The sequence below is a fragment of the Quercus suber genome, unplaced genomic scaffold (genome assembly GCF_002906115.3).
Source record: "Quercus suber isolate HL8 unplaced genomic scaffold, Cork oak 2.0 scaffold_395, whole genome shotgun sequence".
Lineage (NCBI taxonomy): Eukaryota > Viridiplantae > Streptophyta > Magnoliopsida > Fagales > Fagaceae > Quercus > Quercus suber.
In genome coordinates, this window is record NW_027069847.1 from 82,354 (window position 1) to 88,353 (window position 6,000).

The window sequence follows — 6,000 nt, forward strand, 5'->3', positions numbered from 1 at the left end:
TATTCCTTCACCTTATGTAATAACTTTTTTTTAAAAAATTTTCTAAAAGGCCACTAGTTGCCACATCTTCAAAAGGAAAAAAAAAAAAAAAAATTCCTTCTTGTTAATTATTGGCTCTATTTTGAACACCCTAAGATAAGTGTATTTTAGGAAATTTGACTTAAAAATGATGCATATTCAGAATTATATTTTTAAATGGTCACCAAACTAATGAATAGTAATACTTATTACATTTCAACTTAATGTATTCCTTGTAATACTTATTCTTATTCTCATGTAATAATCATTACAGTGTACCAAAAGTGCCCTTATTTTATAGGTCTTACTCTCATCTTTATTAGATAATAAAGATTGTGCCCAAATCTGTGTATGAAGCTATGAGTTATGAGCTATTAGAATGTTGGTAATAATGTTTTCTTTACCATAAAGCAACCAAGGTGTGGCCTTTATGTGTTATGTGGAATATCCTACATTTGTAATCAAAGAACATTTTTTTTTTTTTTTAACTATTTGTAATAGTTATTTAACTGATTATCCAGTGCATCGCATGGGTTAGTAACTAGTATTAAACAAAACTGAAAGTTTCATTATCAAATTTCAAGCATACCCAGATAAGGATTTGCAGAAACATGAATCAAATTGAAGCTGAGTCACTCTTTCTTTGCATCTTCGACCTGTTAAGTTGACAAAGATCACACATTTTTTTTCTTACCAAAACTTTACAAATAGCTCCTTCTCTGCTTGAAACATCAAAAAGCAGAGGCCATGTAATGATGTAAAAGCACGACTTTTGCGAAAATCAATTACATTTTATTGTACTATCAAATAGAGAAGATTTATAATGTTTATTTTAATTTAATATATCAATGAACTGCGTTGACTATATGTCAGAGTAAGTTCCGTGCATTTTGTGAAATAATATCATACATTGCAAACTCGAGTATCAATAAAAATTAAAACTTAACTTCCATGTTCAATTTTGAACATTTTTAAATAACTCGAGCTTAGTAAACTCGAGTATTGTGTTGTATGAAACTTGAGTTTACCAAGCTTGAGTTCTGTGTGGCATTTTTTCAATTAAAAAAAAAAAAAAAAAAAACCATGTCAGCACAAATTTTTTATGAAACTTGAGTGTTTAAAACTCGATTTACACAGCAAACTCAAGTTTCATGAACTTAAGTTTCAAAAAAGTGGCATATTGCTATTTATTTTGTAAATAGTGGTATGTTGCTAATAATTTCCGCAAAAAGTGGTAAATGGCCGATTTCACCTACAAAAGAACATAACTTTATAATTGGGTAAACTACATAGAAGTTATAACAATAGTAATAATAATGCACTTAGCATTAAAGTTGTTTTTCACATTCAATTTGTCAAATAACAATAAACAATAAATTAGTATATAAAATATTCACCTAACTAAGACATGTGCCGCTTTATAATTGGTAGGCGAATCCCATGGGGGAACAATAACCCTAAAGAGATAAATGATAACAATGGTTTCGAAGAGTAAACAATAAAAATGCACCAATGTACAATAAACAATATTTTGGCCGAAAACCAACTCTTAGCCTGTGTTGGCAAGGATTACATAAAAAGGTTCATTATTTAGAAAAGCTTCTTTCCAATTATACATATATAATATAATATTTAGAGAGGAATCATTTTTTGAAGTCCACTTAATTGAAATCAACATATAATTTCCGTCTTGAAGGCCCTAAATAGTATAAACTAGAACCTAATACAGGATTAGATGTATGGCTCAGTGAAAATTAACACATCAATATCTATGTATATATTATATATATATATAAAAAAAAAAAAAAACCCAACTATGAGAATAAATTACCTTCCCTCTAAGCCCCAATCCTAGCCCAAATTTAACTCAGGCTTAATAAGATGGCAAAATCCAGCAACTGCCTTACAATATATTACATAAATCTTCACCCTCAAAAATATTATTTTGGGCCCCACTTTACCAAAAAAAAAAAAAAAAACATAAAATATTTTGCAAAATTAAAAAAATAAAATAAAGACCCACAATTCGTTATAAAACCTTGCCAATATAGATCAACCCAAACGGATTGAGCATACACAAGATAGCATTGTTAAAGTGAACTTCAACGCTGCCCTCTTCAAACACACTAATTCTGCTAGAATTGGTGTCATCGTGCGTGACTGGCGTGGCATTGCCCTTGGTGCTCTGTCAACGCCTACTCTGCTATCTTCATCAGTTGCTAACATGGAAGCTCTTGCCTGCCTTAGAGCGGTCCAATTTGTAGCTGAACTTGATCTTCACGGTGAAATCGGCCATTTACCACTTTTCGCAAAAATTATTAGCGACATATCACTGTTTGCAAAATAAGTAGCAATATACCACTTTTTTGAAACTCGAGTTTGTTGTGTAAATCGAGTTTTAAATACTCAAGTTTCATAAAAAAAACTTGTGCTAACGTGGTAAATGCTCTTTTTTGTACTTCTATGGTACTCGAGCTTACCAAGCTCGAGTTCCTTGTATGGAACTTGAGTTTAACAAGCTCGAGTTCCTTATTCTTTTTTTTTTTTTTTTTCGATAATCAACAAATAAACATAAACATAAAATAAGTAATTTTTTTCATTTGAACGTACAAACATATGCAGTGAACAGAGAATAATTTATGTAAAAAAAAAAAAAATAGTGAACAATTTTTTAAATAATGCTGAACATAAATAATTTTATGTAGAATGCTAGAAACAATTTATGTAGAGAACAGTGAATAATTTTTATGAGAAACAAATTTAAAAAATTGTTCATTGCATATGTTTGTGCATTCAAATGAAAAAAAAAAAAAAAAAAATTGCTTATTTTTATGTTTATGTTTATTTGTTGATTATCGAAAAAAAAAAAAAAAAAAAGGAATAAGGAACTCAAGCTTGTCAAACTCAGTTCCATACAAGGTACTCGAGCTTGGTAAGCTCGAGTACCATAGAAGTACAAAATAGAGCATTTACCATGTTAGCACAAGTTTTTATTTATTTATTTATTTATTTGTTTATGGAACTCAAGTATTTACAACTCGATTTACACAGCAAACTCGAGTTTCAAAAAAGTGGTATATTGCTATTTATTTTGCAAACAGTGATATGTTGCTAATAATTTCTGTGAAAAGTGGTAAATGGCCAATTTGGCATGATCTTCACTGCGTGATATTTGAAGGTGATTCGGCTGCAATCATTTCTGCGGTTTCCCAGGGGATTTCACTACTATCTTCCTTTGGAAATATTTTAGATGATGTTCAATGTTTAATTCCTAGTTTTTCTTCAGTTAGATTTAGTCATGTTAACCGCTCTGGTAATTTAGTAGCGGATGCTCTTGCTAAAAAAGCTTCGTCCAATGTTGGCTGTCAAGTTTGGATGGATGCCTTGCCTTTGGACATTGTTGCTTTGGTTGACTTTGATGTCCACTAAGTATTGTTTTTGCTGTTTCAATAAAGTCCTAGGCTTGAGGTTTGGTTTCTCAAAAAAAAAAAAAAAAAAAAAAAAATATGTTGACTCGCACATACACGATAAAAGCAAAACTCTTATTAAGAATTAAGCTACACACACTCTAGAGGATCACAACAAGTAAACACATTACAAAACAAGAAGTAGAGATACCAATCAAACAATTTTCTTTGGGGTGGGGCAGTGAATAAGATTCAATTTTGTTCAACACAATGAAAAAAAAAGAAAAAAAAAAAAAAAAAAAAAAAAAAGAAAAAAGAGACTCACTTAACCAAAAAAAAAAAGGTTAGGATTAAGAAAAAAAAGCACTCAAAATCTTAGAAATTACCACCTTAAAATCCTAAACTTAACTTCACTTTAGGATTAAAAAAAAAAAAAAAAAAAAAAAAAAACAAAGACTAACATAAAAATAAATAAATAAGAATGCAAGCAATCTAATTCAACTTTCTTCTTTTATTAATGAATTTTATGTTGAATTTGTTTATATTTTTATTATTAATAAAATTGCAATTCAACATATGTGGATATTTGTTTATATTGTTATTAATGAATTTTATCTTTTATGTCGAATTTTTTATTTGCTTTCCTATGTGCTTGAGATTTTCTTTCTATCTTATTCGTTTATTATGTTTAGAATTGATTTTCTTTTGAGTATTTGGGTTAATCTCCATATTTATATTGACATTGTTATATTTGGTTTTTGGGTTGAAATTTCTACTATAATTATTTTTTTTTATATTGTATATGGCAGATAAAGCATTTTGGAGAAAAACCAAAGCTGCAACCTATGTCTTCTAGCCTAAGGAGCGATAAATTTTTATTTGGTATGTTATATATAAATTTGTTGAATTTGGTTTGGTTTTAAAGTAGAGTTTGGGGATTCTATAAATTTTGAAGTTTTAAGACTTGGGGTTTTTGGTATTTGCATCTTAGCAGGTTGATTTTAATTCTTCACCTTAAATGCTTTTTATTTAGGTTCATGTGATTTTTTTTTTTTGTTTTCTTATTAAAAGCTATGATTTTTGGTTGATTAATTATTTGTTTGGATAATTTCAATTAATTATTTGTTTGGATTCAACATAAAAGATAATGGAATTAGGTATTATAATTTTGATATTGTTCCATGTTTTGAATTGTCTATATTGTTATTATTACGTGAAAGTCATATTACTACTCAAATTTGAAACTTGGTGTGTCTTCCTTATATCATGGTCTTTGTTTATACATTTGCAACTTATATTAGTTTTGAGTGTGTGTGTATATATAACTACTGGGAGTTTTACTTTATTAATTTAAAAATTGTAAATTACTTTGTAAGTTTCATTAACTATTCATTTGCAACTCAATAACATTCAATATTAGACAACACTTCTAAACTATGGAAAAATATAGAAGTTAAATATTTTTTCATTTTTTTCAGAGTCAATAGTTTTTCTATGCATTGCATGGGTTAGCGACTAGTTTATAAATTATAACTAAGGAAGAGATATATCTTCATTATGTAATTTGTTTTCTCCAAAAACTATTGCATTAGTCTTTGCAATTTTCTTTTATGAGTCATTGCGGAAAGTAAAGTAGTTTGACACATGATTGTGGAAGGAATTTTTTGGGAAAAATGCCCATACACCCCCTAAACTTTTAACTATTGACCAAAAGACCCCTTTAACTTTTTTATTGGCCAATTTACTCCTTAAACTATTCACAACTACCAAATCAATACTTCAGTTAGTCACACATTAAAACACTAACAGAATAAGTACTTGTGACTCACGTGACTTTTAAATACAAACTTAAAATAACCCAAACATCCAAAACCCAGCGGAAAGAAAAGAAGAGAACCAAGTCTGACAAAGAGAGAGAATCCACACCATTCAGAGCCACTGCCGAGCTTCTCCTCGCCGTCTCGCTGCCCTTGTCTTGGCGGCACCTTGGTGGTTTCGCCGCACTGTTCAATCTGGGTATGTCTTCTTCTTCTTCTTCTTCTTCTTTTTTTTTTTTTTCTTCTTCTTCTTCTTCTTCTTACATATTGCTATTTAAATCTTCTAAGAGCTTTTATTTTTTTTAATCTCCATGTGCGAATTTTTATAGTAAAAATTCTTGTTTTGGTTTAATTTTTGGGTTGGCTCTCTGTGAAATTCTTGATTTTTTACTATCTCCATGTGCCTTTCACCAACTGTTGCATTTGAGTATGCCATAGAGCTGTTTGATTAAATGCCTGAGAGAGATATGGCTACTGCTAAGGGGGTTTGGTTGCTTGGTTATCCAATTTTCCAAATATGCTGGCCTTCCAAGTTTCCCTTACAACCCATTTGCTACAAAAACATATCAAACACAATAATTGGTTCTGTAATGATCCAGAAGCCAATAACTAAATCTTCAATTAGAGAAATTTCATTAATTTTGTCACTTGCAATATGCCCTGGATCCATCCAAGAAATAATGCAGGCTACATAAGGATTGTCATCATGAACATCCAAAATCTTGTTTATGAATCCCTTGGTATTTTTTAAGTGTGTT